General features: G+C 36.4%; 1 protein-coding gene across 8 annotated transcripts in view; it reads left to right on the top strand.

The window, feature by feature from the left end:
• peak1 (pseudopodium-enriched atypical kinase 1) overlaps positions 1 to 17,112 on the top strand; it is a 123,411-nt gene that overhangs the window by 14,519 nt on the left and 91,780 nt on the right. For 3 of the 8 annotated variants that reach the window (XM_066701683.1, XM_066701676.1, XM_066701678.1), the window contains exon 2: positions 13,964 to 14,012. The exons of the other annotated variants lie outside the window; for them this stretch is intronic. The gene's annotated coding sequence lies outside the window, so the exon portion shown is untranslated. The remainder of the gene's footprint in view (positions 1 to 13,963; positions 14,013 to 17,112) is intronic. 8 annotated transcript variants of the gene reach the window in all.

Here is a 17,112-nt window from a genome sequence, read left to right as displayed (position 1 = left end):
ACTGCAGATGGTAATATTCTAAATTCAGTCATTGAGATATAGTACATTGATGTCACAATGCTGTTAAACATTGCAGTTGTGTTTATAAGGTGAAAAGTTGACTGTACAGTACTGTCTTGAATTCCTTTTCTGTGCACATTTGTTAATAATAATACATGTTTAGATACTACAGGATGCGGTGGCATTGTTTTTGATTGAAAACAGTACTGAATTCAACCAGAGGAAAACTTGATCTTGCAGTGAGGATGTTATTGTGCTTGAATAGTTTTATAAACTGCATTGAAGATCAGATATTGCATAAAGTTTAGAAATCATCAAGCAGTTACAACTGAAAGGCAGCTTCATAGTAATTCTTTAAAGTCTGCGGGACAGTATGACTTTGATTTTAACTTTATTCCAACTATAAACTATAGTCTATAAACTATATAACTATAGTCCCTTTTTTTGGCCATTCATGGAAGGTAAGTTTATTTCTGTGCTATTTATTATTTGCAGATAGTAGTTGACTCTCGTACCAGAATTTAATTTGAGATAAATATGTTGCTATATCTTTGCTGTAATACTTTTTGCCTATTCTGATAGCATGCATCTTGATGCCAGGAGAACTTCGGTTCCCATCAGTCTGGTGGCTACTGATGTAAGGTTGCTGAAATGCCTAACTACAAAATGTTAGTGAGGGTAAAATCTAACTTAAAGTTTGAGCCCTGGGTCTTGAATTGCACTTAACTGAACCCATTATGTTTATCAGCTTTCACAGTTTATGCTGGTTTACTTTTTAGTTAGTGGAATTGAAAGTGCCGCTAGTTAAAGATACTATTGATCACTATCTAAAATTATGCTTGTGTAAACTGTAAGTCGCCTTGGATAAGGGCGTCTGCCAATAATTAAATAGTAGCCTAATTAGGGACTGTAGATCAAACATAACCTTTTCAACATGACATTGCCACTTAATTCTTCAAGCTTATTTTTCTGGATTTGAATTTTAGTGGTATAGTACTACTGTATTTAATAGTGTTTTGGAATGTAATTTATTAGCTATATTTCTACATCCTTTCTTTCACTGCTTTTTAGTAGTTACATGTGTCGTTTTAATTTGATAAAACAGGTACAGAAAACATTTTTGGTTTGAGGGAAATTGTTAAGTGGCATTTGGGTAGAACTAATTGACAGTCACATTTTCTAATTAGTATTTTCAATTATAATTTCTATGCTGCTAATATGGAGCCTTTCACAACTGCCAGCACTTTCTAAGGCTGGGCTTTGTAGTGGGGCTGTAACAGGAGCAGGCCTGGTAAAACTGCAGCTGCTTGGGAGAATGCAGTTTGCTGTGACTGTGATTGCTTTAACAGGTAGCTGCTTCCTTTTTCCCACAGATCCAGATATTGTGGGAAAAAAAAAAACATCTTCAGACTACATATATTCATCCCTTTTGTTGACTGAGACTACATTTTCACATTCCTCTGCTCTATAACATCCCCTGAGGCTATTGCCATGGGAACATTTAAATAAATAGTCTGTTTTCACATTCCCTAATACAGTGACATATTTTTAAGAAATGACCTGCGTATGTTGGTTAATGGAAACCAGCCAGAGATGCAGGAGTTCTTAATTTGCCTTTTTTTCTCTCTTATGTGCAACATCCTTGACAAAAAACACAAACCACATCCTCAGGGTCCCTGGAGTCCTAGTTAAACTTCCCAATTCCCAAGTTCTAACCACTACACTGCTTTACACTGGTCCCTTTTCTGAAACCACTGGACAATAATATCTCTCCGTCATACATTTTTTAACTACTAGACAAAACTAAATTGTCAGTGCCGACAGTCCAACATTCTTGTTCCTTCAATTCTCGCCCCATAGATGCTGCTTTTTCTGCTCTGACTGCTCTTCCACCCCGATTTCTGGTCACTCTCAGTCACATACCACTTTTTTTTCCTTCTGCTTAGTGAACTAGCTCACTATAAGCCTCAACACCTGTGAATTATAAACTTAATAGGGTTCTGGGTTTCTTTATAAAAAAAAAGTCAAGGCTTACGCTAAGTATTGATAAAGTTTACATGACTGGTGAGTCTTAGTTTTGGATTTGAGAGATAATTTTACTGACAGTTTCACTGAAAATAATTTAATGTAATTTCATTCATCTGCTCATGTGGTCATTCATTCGTAATTTCAAGGGAAAACCCTAAACCTATCTGGGTATCCCTAACTCTGCATGTAAAGTCCTGCCACACCATTATTAATCTAACTGTCAGTTATTGTAATATAGCCTAGAGAAAGGTTTGTGAAAATGAGCTTTTCTCTCTCTCTCTCTCTCTCTCTTACACACACAAGGGTAAACTGATCAATAAAGGAGTCTGAACTGACAGATCAACATTGATTAATAGGTTTGAGGATGCTGAGGTACAGAACTGCCTGATTTCCAGAGGGAGGGGAAAATAAAATCTTGCCTATTAAGTGGTTAGACATTTCTTCACATAAGCTTGTTCTGCTTCGACAGTTTGGTGGTCTGAGTAAAATACAAAAATCTAATTTTGATTCTCGGTTGATATTTTATGTAGATTCATCTTTTTAATATTTTTTCTTACTTTTTCAGCTTCCATTTCCATAAATTTGTGGTATAAATAATGAAGGCTTATTCTGAGTGTCTAGGCAGTGCAGTTTGAGCAGACAGTACAATTTGAACATCTGTTCTTTAATGAAGGTGATAAATCATCTCATAGTTAACCCAATTTAACCCTTCTTGTGTGGCTTAATCACACATCTATTTATGTAGCAGCTGAATATCCTCATTTGAACATATTTACTTACTCTTTAACACTATTTTCCTAGTGAAATAAGTGTTTTGTTCTATACATATAGCACAATAAGGTTAATCAAACATAATGTAGCCTAATCATTTGGAATATAAATATATTATTTATATTCCAAATGATTAGGCTACATCATGTTTGATTTCACTAGGAAAATAGTGTTAAAGAGTAAGTAAATATGTTCAAATGAGGATATTCAGCTGCTAAATAAATAGATTTGTGATTAAGCCACACAAGAAGGGTTAAATTGGGTTAACTATGAGATTATTATTATTATTAATAATAATAATATTATTCGTCATAGTACTAGTAGTAGTAAGTAGTAAAGTGTAGTAGTATTAGGGCAAGCTTGCCACAGACATTTTGAACACCCTTCTGGGTAATCTAGTTGTCATTGAAAAGCCATTGTGACATGCACATGATGTTCCAGTCTGAGAATGGTGTGAAATCGCCAGTGCCAGAAGCGAAGTTGAATTCTGTTTTAGGAGGAAGGCTCATGGACAGTAGTAGCAGTTGGCACAGAGCTGAGCTTGGCAGGTTGACAATAGGTTGCTAGGGGAGCTCAAGATGAGACTGATATTAATCTGTCTCGTGTGACTGACAGGAGCAGGGCTGCTGTTCCAGCTCAAACACAGGAATGCATTTCCCCCCTGCACTTTTCTCTGTCTTCTCTAGCCCCTTTGGGATATATTGTCCAGAACCAGTCCCTTCTTTCCCTGTCCTTCATACATTTCTACAACAATCAATGTTTAAATAAATAAATAAATACATTTTCTTTCTTGTGTAACAGCAGTGTGACCTTAGCAGAGTCTTTTGTAGTGAGTGATCTAAAGATCTGTGCAGAATTCTTTAATATTCTATTAGATTGCCTTTTGGCTCCTGTGCTTGTGTAATGATTTTGCTGATAAGAGACATCTATAGATACCTCCCAGTAGCCTTTGAAACTCACTTCTAATCACCATGTGTAGCCATGTCATTAAGTAATTCTCCCATGATTCCTGCTGTCTGCAAATCGGAAAAAGCTATTTCTCAGCGGAATTGTGTGCTGAAAAAAAATGACCTTAAATATATTGATGTTCGCCATGCATACATACTCTACAGCTGAAACAATTTGAGGTATAACATGAAGGTGGACTGGAGTGTGAGAGCAGAAGGCTAAGGAGCACATTTTAATGTTGTGTTGTTAAGCATCCACAAGAGCTTTAAGAATAAACTGGAGAAATGCTCATATTTAAGAACATTTATCTTATTTTATCTGTCCTTGCTTATCTTTCTTCACTGCTGTAGGCTAGGGGGATGAAGTTCTGCTCCATTCAATTTAACATGCTTAAAATTCCAGCTGCTCATCTCATCAATAGAAAGAGACATGACTTAAATGTGAAAACTTGTACCTTATCAGATCCTGAAAACTTTGCAGTAAATATGTTTGTAAGATTACATTTATTCTTATTTTTTTAAGCTCCAAGTTGGAGGAACACCCCCCCCATTCCTTACAATCTTGAAAAATGCTCATCTAGTGAGCCAAGAAGCCCCAACAGCAAGACAGATGCAGAGTTATTTATGGTTACAAACTTGAATGCTGGCATTTTGTACTGTAAGGCATCGTTAATTTAACTCTGGTTTTATAGCTAAATTGGTGACCTAGACTCTTCACGTTTATTATTCCATTTGCACATAGAAGAAGGTTTTGTTATAGCACTATTACAAAACAGTTGGCGTTTATGTCTGTGGTTGTGTTGCAGCTCTCACGGATAACACTGCAGGCTCCTGTGTGCCTATAAGCTCACCCAACCTTGGCAGCATTCTGCCAATTGTGCACCACCCCTTTGGGAATCTGATCACAGGTCATTAGATCACTGCCTGGACTATAAAGCACAACCTACGCTTTTAGAGGAGGCTTTTATTGGTGCAGCAACCTGGGAATCTGCGTTAAAGACAATAAGAAAAGCTCCGGCTTCAGTACACTCTCTGCTGAAAACTTGAGGTGAATACAAATCTATGTGTGGTCCAAAGACTGGTTTCCCATTAACTTGTGGAAAGCAGTGCCTCGAAGATCTTGATTTCCTTTGGCAGTGAGACGTGTTGCATACTGTAGAAGCTGGAACGGATCCAATATTCCCTGCAGGAAGAGATGACTTGGACATACCTGCAGTGTCTAATTAAGCTTAGGAGTGTCAAAGCTCTGCTTAATCAGACGGCTCACTTAGCATTCTGTGTTTTTTTTGGAACATTGTTGTCATATACACATTTGTTGTACTTTGGAAAGAAATGGTGAAGGATTCCTATTCAGCTGGATTCCCAACACCAACATCATTGTTTTTTTTTTATTTAGTGAAAAGCAGATCCACTAATGTTAAAGGTTTGCACTTATATTATATTGCACTTATTTTGCACTTGATTTATAACTATACATTAAATACATTGTATAGTTTTGTCTGATTACATTTAAAACCACATGTAAATCATCCTGTTTGTGAAATGAGCATGGACTTGTATTAGCTGAAAGTCAACAGTTTAGTATGGGCCTTAATGGGTTCTGTTACCACATAAACAGCAAAACATGTTGAAAATCAAATTCTGAAACATGGGGAAGGAAATTCATAAGATTGGGGCTTGGTGGAATTGGGCATCATGGCTACATCAGGATGTCTAGCTATTGAAGTTCATTCTTTGAAATCTAGTTGATTACACCCCCAACCATGCATCTGTAATACATTGTTTGTCTGTTGAAATGAGCCCATGGTCGTGGAATTAAGCAGATGAAAACATTCTCATTTAGTTTCTTGACACTTAAGTATAACATGAGTTTATTTATCTAGAAACATATTCTACTATATTCTGATTATGAAATGTATTAATAGTAAAAGAGTAAAATCTGAATCTTAAAGAAAATACATCTCTGCTAAATTGGGCTGAGGTCAATTAGCTTTGAACACACTGGAAAACTGTTAAATGTGATTAATTTTAAGATTTTTAATGATAATGATCTACTCCAGTCTCAGAAATGAATAACAAAAATGAAGATTTACTTTAGGATCCATCTTCCTTATGTAGGCTATAAATGGATTAGCAACATTACTTTAGAAAAAAAACTTTCCTTTAGAAAAATGCAAATCGCTATGAACATCCATATGATATTCTCTCTAGACTAACACCAATTTCTGCCTTCCTGTTCAAATTGGCATTCTTGGTGTGTACTGTAAAGACCTTTTCCTTAGGAAAGTATTGTGTGCTAAAGATTTCCCACTGGCAAAGAGTGTGCATGGAGCAGTGTAGAATTCATTTCCATTTATGTTTCAGTGTGATGACGGCTATCTCCCAAAAGGGAAACTGCAAAAATTCAGTTAAATTACTTTGAACATCTTAATTAACTAAAGACATTGACAAAAAAATGAACATGTGGGGAACACAATTCTGATATTTAGCCCACATGGCAGGGATATTAACAATGGAGCACATTACTGTAGAAATCAAATAGGTTATACATCTGTATTATGAAATACAGATGGGCACATCAAACAAACAAACAAACAATAATGTAGGTAATTGTAACCAATCCAAAAGCATGTATGTAGAAGACATGATTACAAAGTCTCATTATTTCTTCCTGTCAAGCCCTTACAGCAAGAGTTTTATTATTTTATCCCATATGAGTTGCAGTTATCCACATTATTTAAGACTATTATATTCTTTATCGTTGAAAAATCCTATTGTCACAGCACGTCTTGTGAATGTCTTTCAACCGAACTTTATCCCTAATGGTTTCATGTTAATTTAATAATGATGTAACAGTAATAAGCAGAACTCATTTTCAATCATGAACAAGAAGATCGTTGACTTTTCCAAATAAGTGGTCTCTTTGTGTTGAATTGTTTAGGAGAACTAGGATTATGTATCATCCCATTTCCATTAAGCTGTAGCAGGTAGGGTGAAGTGCCAACTTTATTTTCATGCAGAGCAAGAGGAGAAAAGTTCAGATGAAAAGCAGCTGGGAGCAGAAACAGTATATTGTGTTTATGGATAGTTTACCTTGACACACAACTAAGCAGAAGGATGTACAGAAAGGTGACTGTACTTCTCTAAGTATCCATCAAGGGTAGGAAAATGTTATGAAGATGATCAAAAGAGAAAAACAAACAACTGCCTTAAGAAAAAGCAGTATATAGTTTGCCAAATGTGAAAGTATCAGTACAAGTGTATACAGTTTCGGGTATCATTGTTTTTCTTGAATATTGCATTGCCATATTGAAACAAGTAGTGTAAGTATTTAACTGTTAATCATCCTGTCTGTGTTCACTGTTAACTTTTGGTAAGGTCAGTTACTGAATGGTACTTTTATTATAGAAGATGAGTATAGTATAACAGATATGGCTTATTTCAAATGGAAAAAGATAATTAATAAAATAACAATAGTCTACTTTCTTTGAGTCAGCAACCTTTTATTACTTTAAAATATCGTCTGTGTAACATCATACACCTTAAATATTAATTCAAACCAAGATGTCATTGGCATTCTAGACTAGTTTTATGTGTTCCTCAAAACATTAAAAGGTTTACATTTTGAAGTACAGGTGTTCTTGCTCAAAACTTAATTGAACTGGATAAACAAAGTTTTGTTTGCTTCCTAAAGAAGTAGCTTGTGGGATTGCTGGTTAAAACTGTGAAAGGAAACTGCACTCCTGCCCTCATGCTCATAAAAATTGTGCTCAGCTGAGGTAATCTGCTAATAAAAGTACTGTAGAGTGATACCTGTTCCTTGGGGCTCTTGCATGCTCCGCAATCTACCGACATTTCAAATTCTATTGGCTGCTGTGTGAATATGTCTCTCTCCAGAGTTAACCAGCAGAGATCCGAGGCTACCAATTACAATGTAACATAGTATTTGTTTTAATTGTATGTCCAGTGAACCAGACAGCCAATACCAACTAGTGAAAACCACTTAATTTCTATTACATCATTACTTTTTTTCTTGCCTGCAGCTTTTACAAAGAGTAAAATGTGTTTTTAAACGGTAGCTATGGGTTGTCAGCTAACCCAAAGATACTCTTTATGCAGTGCAGTATTGAGCCGGAAAGTTTACCAAACTGTAATTACAGCAAACCATAAACACTGTACTTATCCACAGTACATTTCCACTGATGGCTGCCCTCACCACGACAATCTGAAGTTTCCTTTGTCATGAGAAGAACGTATCCCCTTAAATTCCTAATCTTTAAAACCCATAACTCCATCTAAAGCAGACTGGAAGAACCCTGTAACTGTCGATTAGTCCATGGCTGAGCATGTAGACAGATCATCTCCCCCCCACCCCCCCGCCATGTGGAAGAAAAGGGTTTAAATATAGTAACTGATGTTGTATCCAAGTGATGTAAGCCTTTAGAACTTGCACCAAGTCAACCACTTTTCCCTTTTGGCTTAAAAAGGAAAAATAATTACATCATGACTAATGAAAGTAGCTTGATATCATATCCTGAATACGTACCAGGAAAAGGGTTGAAAAGGAAGGCTATGCGAAGTGGCAGCCCTATGTGTCTATCTTCCTTTTCATTATCAAAAAGGAATTAATCATTCCCTCAGTACTCTTCTCCACCCTTTTTCAGCAAGGGCACAGCACAGGCAGCAACATCAGTTTGGGAAATGGTTTGAGACAGCTGTTTTTATTAGATCACACTTGCTTTGCTTTTCCTGTGCTAATGCCAACATATGTGGTGCATGCATTTTACAATACTTAATTACTTTTATTTTTAATTTTGCTGTTTAAACCTTTATTCAAAACAACATAGGGCTGTTTGTTCAACCTAACATACAATACTTCTTATTCACAAAATTACAAGGGTCACAATGTCACTAGATAAATATACTAAGCCTCACTGTACTGTAAACTACATTAAGTTGTATAGTCAGTTTTTCCTCTGCAATAGGTTTCCCCCAGCTTCATTTGGGTGTTTTGGTTGTAAATGTCATTTCAGCTTTGATGGCTTGAGGCATTCATTAGCTAGTATTTCAAAGCACACCTCACATTTCTGGTAATCAAGGCCGCCTTTCTTTCAAATGCAAGAAAATCCGAGTGGAATGTCCTCTGCATCATATTTAAAAAAATCAATTTTGGTACTTTTACTCTGGAAGGCAGCACAGGTGATACTTGTGGAAGCTTCGCTGCTTTCATTAGTTTCCCCGGAATCCTTTCTTTGTCATTTGAGAAACTACTCCACACTGTTAACTCTGTGCCCAGCACTGTGTACCGCAATGCCTATAAGATATGTAACGTGGAATGGTCTGTTATTTTATCAACACCGGGAGAAGAAAAAACGTTCCTGATTGAAAAAAAAAAAAAAAAAGAAAGTACTTGATTTTCAGAGATTGCAAGTAGCATTTCTAATTATTTTTTCATGATGTGAGAAGCATTCATTATAATTAGTTATTTTAATTGTAACTACAATTCACCAATATTATGGTACATAATTCAAGCAGGATGCATTCCAACACATTTGAAGTACACCTGCAGGGCTGCAGCGCAGGGGTGGGACTTGTAAGATCACCTTCATACTTTGATTTTAAATATTTCACAATTTTGCTGAAGGACCATGGAGCCCAGTCTGGGAGCCCCTGTACTAAGGTAGGACTATTGCAACAAAATATTCACAAGCTTTTGTTTTTGTTGAAAGGCATTAAAGTGGTCTTCTGTGAATTTCAGGACCAGCATTGAGGAGAGGGATTGCATTCAAATTCATAATTACTTTACAGTCACTTGCTGAAAGAGATCTTCTCTAAGTAATCAAAAGTAATGATGAAGTGTAATAATAAGGGAACGTATTGCTGCAGTGCAGCAGACTGGGTTTGGCGGAAAAAGACACGCTCCATTAACTCGACAGATAAGAGTTCTAGATTAGGAGCTGGAGAGTTTGGAGATCACATCTTGAGAAATCCCTGATAAAGCTTTTAGCACTCTTACCTAACCTGACTAAGGAAGAAGAAAGCTAATTGTATTTTGAGACATTTCCTAATTGAATAGGGAATTATGTGAGTATTATGGATTAAAGCTGTTACAAATCATTAAATAATGTGATCCTCAGCCCAAATGGTTATTGAAAGCATACATTTTTGTTAATTATATTGAAAAAAAAAAAAAAACATTAAGCCTCCATGAGGTCATGCCTACTAATTTGTGAGGCATAGTATTGACATGCAAAGTTCAACTGCAATCATACACTTTCCCTAAATTACATGACACCATATTTGTCATCTGTCTGCTTCATGGAATTTATTTGTACTATTTATTTGTGGAAATGCTTTTCTCAACATGCTTTGAAAACATTAATTTCTTTAAACTGTCCTGTTCACCAGATCTACTTTACATTTACTGAATCTGTATGCCTGTAAAGATATATATATACATACACACACACACACACACACACACACACACACAGTTGCTCGCACTTGCCCTCAGTGCCCACAAATTCTGGAAACAAGCCATATCAATTAGATTTACAGAAGGAAGTAGTAATTTCTGAAAGAGGAGGTGAAAGATACCCAGTGGGCCTTTGAGCTTAATGCAAAATGTTTATTTTTCTTTTCTTGTTAACAGTCACTGTCAGCAGCTAGAATTCCTATTTCCGTTTTACCCTCCTCTCAGCCTACTAAAGGACAAAAAAAATCAATTTTTCTGGCTATCTGGGCAACTTCTTGTGCTTCCTTCAGCACTGCCTTCAAATGGAAGGACGTGTGAGGCACTCCTTTACCCCCCCCCAACCCACCATCCAGCACCTGGTTTGCACAACATCCTGGTGAGAGGAGATGACCTTTTTTCTGTTCGGACATGACCTTCTGGTGTGGGTGAGAACCGCGTTCTCAGCACAAATTTTACAGCACTTCCTATCCCAACCGCAGAGCCCAATAAATATTAGTGTTGGATTTGGCATGAAGAGGCAGAATGATGTTTAATAACTGGCTCTCTTAAAAAGGGAAAGAAATGACACTGTGTAAACACATTCAACACTAGCAGTTTTCTCCACCCTGCCTCTAGAGCAGGATCCCCCAGTTGCTAGATGGTGAAGAATGCCTTATATAGTATTGTTTGTACTAATGGAACTGTAAGGCGGATGACATCAAGATATGATGCCTTCAGAGGATCACATATTGAGGTTATGCGAGATATTAACCCCTGTGTATGTGACTCATAGCTTTTTTAGTTTGGTCTAATAAATAACACCGTTAAACAGTACCGTGTATGAAATTCAGAACACTGTTTTTTATGTAAACAAAATACAAACTACATTTTAATCTGACTAATGTATCACTTTGCACTTTTTTTTTTTTTTTTGTGCCTTTTATTTGAAAATGCAACTAAGATATGGTTCCCGGTATAATATCTTTCTTAACTTTTGTTACACATTTAACAACAACAACAAAACTTTCAATAATGGTTTTGGGAAGGTTGCTTGGGATTGAATCATGACCACTTTATAACTGCAGCACAATGTTTTCAGGCGAGTAAATTAATCTTCTAAACCACTTTCTGATCTCTTCAGAATTATATTTTTTTGGAAGGGGGAGGTTAAGGACATATTCTTCAGAGGAAGTTGTGGAAGAGATGCATATTATATCTGGGAGAAATTATACCTGGTTCGTGTGTCCAGTTTAAACAACCACTGATGATAACCCAGCGAGGTGCTCTCAATCGCAACCAGTGATTCTGGTTTTATGGGTGCTGGGCTGCAGCTAATTTAAAATACTATTTCCAATTCAGCTGGGCAGTATATAACCTACTTATTGCTGTCTGTAAATGAACAGAGAATTGTTGTTTAATTTTTCAACTGAGTATATGCATGTCCTCAGTGCCTGCAGCATATTCCATTCATAGAGGGGTTAGATTAGGGGGTTAATTTCACCTTTATTGGCAAATCACTGAGCATGTTATACACTACTGATTGCACAGGGTGAGTGTGAAATTCATGGTTGAATGAGCCTGCAGGCCACACTGGATATTTATGTATTTATTTAAAATGTTTGAGCAGGAATATCTGGGGGCTGGCATCTCCCTGCTACAGAAACCAGCTCTCCTTCAACCTAGTTAAACAGTATGATGGCCATGGTGCCAACATTTCAATAAATCCTCTTTGTTTTTCAAAGCCTGCTGGCTGTTTTCCTGATTTCACATTCAGGTGTTTCTGCAACAAAAGCTTCTACACTCTTCCACGAATTCAGTCTTACAGAGAAAACCAATTGTATAATCACCAGAGGTGAGCAAATGCATGGAATGACAACCTCTGCTCATCCTTTGCTAACATCACTTACCTCTAATAAGATAAGGTGGTGCCGTGTTTTGTGTTCATGAATGGGACACCATCAGAATACATAATTTTCTTCTTTATAATACGCATAAAACTCCTGAAGAGCTATGCTTTGTATTATAAAATATAAAAAAGTGCTACAATTCAGTTTCTAATCTGCAACGTAGCCTGTTTTGTTATTGTTGCCCTACTTAATCTTTAAAAAAAGTTTGGTTTACTATGAAATTAGTCTTTAGTCCAGTGAGACATGTCAAATGTGTTGTGACCTCTGTGTCATGACTTAGTCCTAGTTTATTGTCTCAGTTATATTGTGAGGACTGTGTATTTAATTGCTACCCCCTGCTGAAGGTTACTGCCTAGGACATGAATTCTTGATGTGTGGTCTGGACTTTAGTACTGAGCCATCCGCAAGACTAACTGCTGAGAACTTTGCCCTGGAAACCAATAAAGAAACAAACAAACAAAACCCAGTAAATCCAGCCTACTGCAGACGAAACACAACCTGTCCCTTGTTCTCTTTCAGTACAGTGCAGTTTGAGTTCAGAGGCTTTCCTCTGACCGTGCTTCAGCAGTCAGTATGTTAGAACTTTCATTAATGCATTTGTATACAAAGTAGATTGCATAGCCAGGCAGTTGGTCATGAATGAATAGCAAAAATACCAATAAATTCAGAGGTCTAGAATAGGAATATCGATTGATAAAATTGTTCTGAGGAACATACAGCATAAGGTTTCATTCAGATTGAAAAGTAAGAAAAATGATGCATACAAAACACAAGGGCATTTTTGGGGGGTGGAATGTTGGGTTGTGAGGTAATTATTACAAATTGTTCAGTTCCTGTCAAAGAGGTTGTTATCCCAGTCCTGTTAACCAGACCAAGGAATGCAGCTGTCTAAAGCCTAAAGTCAGGGAGAAGGTGCAGCTCATAGAATAGAGCTGACCATGACTTTAACTGTAATCTGGGGCTACACCAGGGGGGCATAGATACAGTCTTGGTGGGCTGCTGTGTCTTCACGTTTTCATACACTTATACAACCTTGTGTACTGTGGTCCTCCAGGACGACAGTCGTGCAACTGGTCTACACTTTTCTAATATCAACTGGTGACAGCCAGATAAGTGAACATAAACAAAATACATAAAGGAATATAATAAAGGAAGATTTTTTCATGTTTCAAACCTATTTTTACAAAAATAGTACCATGTAAGTATGCTGCCACTTTAGTATAAAAAATGCCTGACATGAATTGTACAATATTGTAATTTTTTATTTTGTTTTACAATATGTATAGTTTTGAGTAACTGGTGTTTAGCCATTTAGCTCAGTTTAGTATTAATAAACTGGGAATGTTTCACTACTGATATTAGCAGCAATTTTTAACTTTTTTTTTCATGTTTTTGTTGTTAAACTGTCCTCCATCAAAAAGATTTTCAGCATATTCTGATGCTTCTGTGATCTGATAACTGGAACCATTGGGGGGCTCGTTAAGTACACAGATGATTACAGGATGCATGGTGCAGGTCATTGAGCATTGTAATTTAGTGATTTTCTAAGCTCTTCAACCTCTCCTGCAGTTCACTTATCTTTCTGACAAAAGCCGATCGGATTGCACATAAGTCTAGCCGTGACATTGTGAATTTTGATCTGAAAAGAAGACTTGCTTGCATGTATATCCCTAAGGATTTAATCAATAAGAGCTTTCTGCATTGAAAGAGATGGAGGGTGTGCAAATGTTTGTCCATGGGGGCATAGAAGATTTCAAATCTTATCAAGAAAATTCCCAGTCAGTTCTATGCCAAATGTACACTGCATGCCTCAGTACATCATGAATACTTACATGTATTGTTCTCTCATTCTTCAGGCTGAGGACTACAGAAAAAGCAGCTGTGTGATTTCCCATGAATGCTTCGGTGAGGAATGATGCCTTGTGCTAGAAATCTGAAGTTTAATACTCCCGCATATGGGGACTGAAATATCAATATCAAAAGGGTTCATATTTCAAGGGCTCTGATTTTAGTGCTATTTATCAGTAATGAGCATTGAACTTTGTTATCTGCACCTGCTCAGGTCTGCGTAGGATGTTCATGGTCCCTATATTCACCATCTGTTTCCTGAATACTGTACCATACTAATTCACATGCCCCAACACCTGCTTCAAAAACATATAAGTCGGTGTTAAAGCCGGATATTAATCTAACTTCGACAGAGGTGATGATAACATGTTTTTGTATTACATTGTTTTAATGGTTACCTATGGATTCCCTTAGAATGAGCATTTGCTTTAGTGCAGTTTCATAATTCACTTCCATGTGGGGGTTTACTTGATTTTAGTCATATCTGTGCCTCCAGTGTTAATCTTATGCTACTGTGCAGTTATGTAGAGGGTAAGGATCTACAATTGTAATGGAAAAGAACAGGAAATAGGTTGATTTGCTTGCAGTCTGAAAAAGCAGGAATTCGCAAGCCATGTGAGAATCATGATCTCTCCTGCCATTCCATAGAAAACCTAATGAATAAATGAGAAAAGTTGGTGGTAAATGACAGAGAAGCACACATGCAGTTTTCAGTGTGCTTTTCCATTTACAGTTTTGTGTGAACCATATAAAAGTGGCCTTTTCGTGAAGCCGTTTCCCCCTTTCTGAAATCCAGAAATCATGTGGAATTTCTTTACACAATTTACTGAAATCACAGAGTAGGAAATTTTAATTTCATATACAAAAAATGTTGGATTCCATTCGGTAACTAAAAGTTTTGTTTAACCAAGCGAGAATGTCACAAAAAATGTATCATATTTATCTTATAATACAAATGTATTACGCATTAATAAGCAAGCTCTCTATGTAGTCTAACTAAAAACACCACATTTGTTTTCCACATTAGAAGACATTTGTGAGTTTACAATATTCAACCTAGTTTATAAACGTTCCTGTGTCTCATTTATTAATTCATTTTGATGTACTGTAAAATTATATGTAATCCAGGATTGAGATTCTCTGTGAAATTAATGGCCATTTCTGAATTCTTACTGCTTCGTGTTATTGCTAACATGCAGCATGTGAATTTATTCGATCAATTATTGTATTGGAAAAAGTTCAATTGCTTAGAAACGGACATAATGTTGACAACATACCTTCTATGAACTTCTAAAAGCTTTGTGTAGTCCAGGCATCCCCCTCTGGTAATTTGGTTTGAATTCTGAATTTATATTTGAATGGAAATGGTTTGTTTTCATTTTTATGTTTGCTTTGCCCCTTAATGTGTGTTAATACATCTCATAATGAAAACCCATTTTTCTGGTGGAAATTGTCAGTCTTACTTGGGAGCCTCCCAGAAGTGGCTGCAGTCAAAGTTCCTGTCAGATTTTTGTGGTTCAAGGAAAGATCTCATGATTGGCACTGTGCCATACTCTATTTTGTAACATTGCCCCTTGCATTTCTGAAGTAAAAGACTATTAAAAAGGGAAATGGCACAACAGGTTTTTGAGACAAGTATATAGTATAAGCCTTTCAGTTTTTCTAAATAAATGTTAGCACTATATGAGATACAGATTGAGTACAACAGTTCAGTTGACGGGTTCAATTTGTTTTTGATATTAATAAGTCTGCTGTTTGAACCCTTGCTGTGATTGTTACTTCATATAATCCCCCATTTTGTTCTGTCAAACTTGTTCAATCCTCCTGCTTTCCACTCTTTAGATTTCCGTTATTTTGCAGTCTCTGCCTTTGTACTGTTTAGTCAACCTTTGTCAGTTTTGGTTTAAAGTGGGCTATGGAGCAGCTGTTTAAACTGTGCATTGTGTATTTATTCATTGTTAGCTGGAATGAGAAATATCTGAGTCCTGTGTTGAACCCTGTATTTTTTCTGTTTTTGACACGGTTTTGCTATGGCCATAATGAAATTCCCAAGCATTGATTTGCTGGGCATTAGACCTCCTATAGCACAGTCCTTGTCAAAACAATAGAAGAACAAATATTCCAAGATTCATTGTAATATTGCATTACACCACTAAAGTTAAGCCTTTATTAGGGAAAAATGTTTAATCAAGTATTACTTGTTGGCCAGTTAATAAGTCCAGTTTTATTAAAGTTTAATATTTTTTGATTTCTTGTTTTATGCAATGCACCCTTTAAGGAATTAATAATTCATACGCTGCCACTCCCTGTATTATTATTTTTGACTGAGTTGGCATAGACCTGATTAACATGGATTCTTCTGCTACCATCAAACAAATATAAAGGTCAACGGGGTTTAACAATTCCAATGAATTCTGAGGTTAATGTAGAGGTAAAAAGAAAAAAGCAGTTCAGTGTAATGTAGCCTAATTCCAAATTTTTTAAGTAGTGTAACATCTAGCGTTGAAGAGCACAGGGTTCTTGGATATTAGCTTCTGAAATAAGAACCGAATCCAATGTAAAACAAGAATCTTTTGGCATGTTAGAGGGCAGATGTCTGTTCACCACATTAATGTTCAATTCTTCATGGATGTCATTCATTCTGTAAAATGAATTAAAGTCAGCCATTCTTTTTTCCCCTGAATATGGCCATGCTGTCTGCAAAGCCCCAGCCAAAGAAATTCAGCATGGCATCCATTACATACATAACACATATATAGCTTTGTAACAAATAGCCTAACCATTTCTACAGGGATTTCAGTGAAAAAACAATGATACATTGCTTGAATGCTCGGCCTTTGATGGGTCAGGGTTGGAGTAAACCAGAGCTCCTTGGAATCCGTATTTCCCATTACTGTTTACCAAACTAGTTCTCGTATTTTTTGCATTTCCACGAACTGTTATGAAAAAATATATAACCCTGTATTCTTTGAAAGCACTGTTATGCCTGAATCTGTACCTGATTAATATTGCCTACTACATTAATTATCATGTACATTCACTTAACTCAATCCAATTTCTGGAAAACAAAACTAATAAAGTTAGATATCTTACTTTGTGTTACAGCAAATGTCATAACATTGAACTGAGCAAATACAAGATGAATCTTTCAATGCAC

The sequence above is a fragment of the Amia ocellicauda genome, chromosome 4, assembly GCF_036373705.1.
Source record: "Amia ocellicauda isolate fAmiCal2 chromosome 4, fAmiCal2.hap1, whole genome shotgun sequence".
NCBI classification, from domain to species: Eukaryota; Metazoa; Chordata; class Actinopteri; order Amiiformes; family Amiidae; genus Amia; species Amia ocellicauda.
Note: the sequence above shows the minus strand (reverse complement) of the source record. Positions and strands in the feature narration are given on the sequence as shown.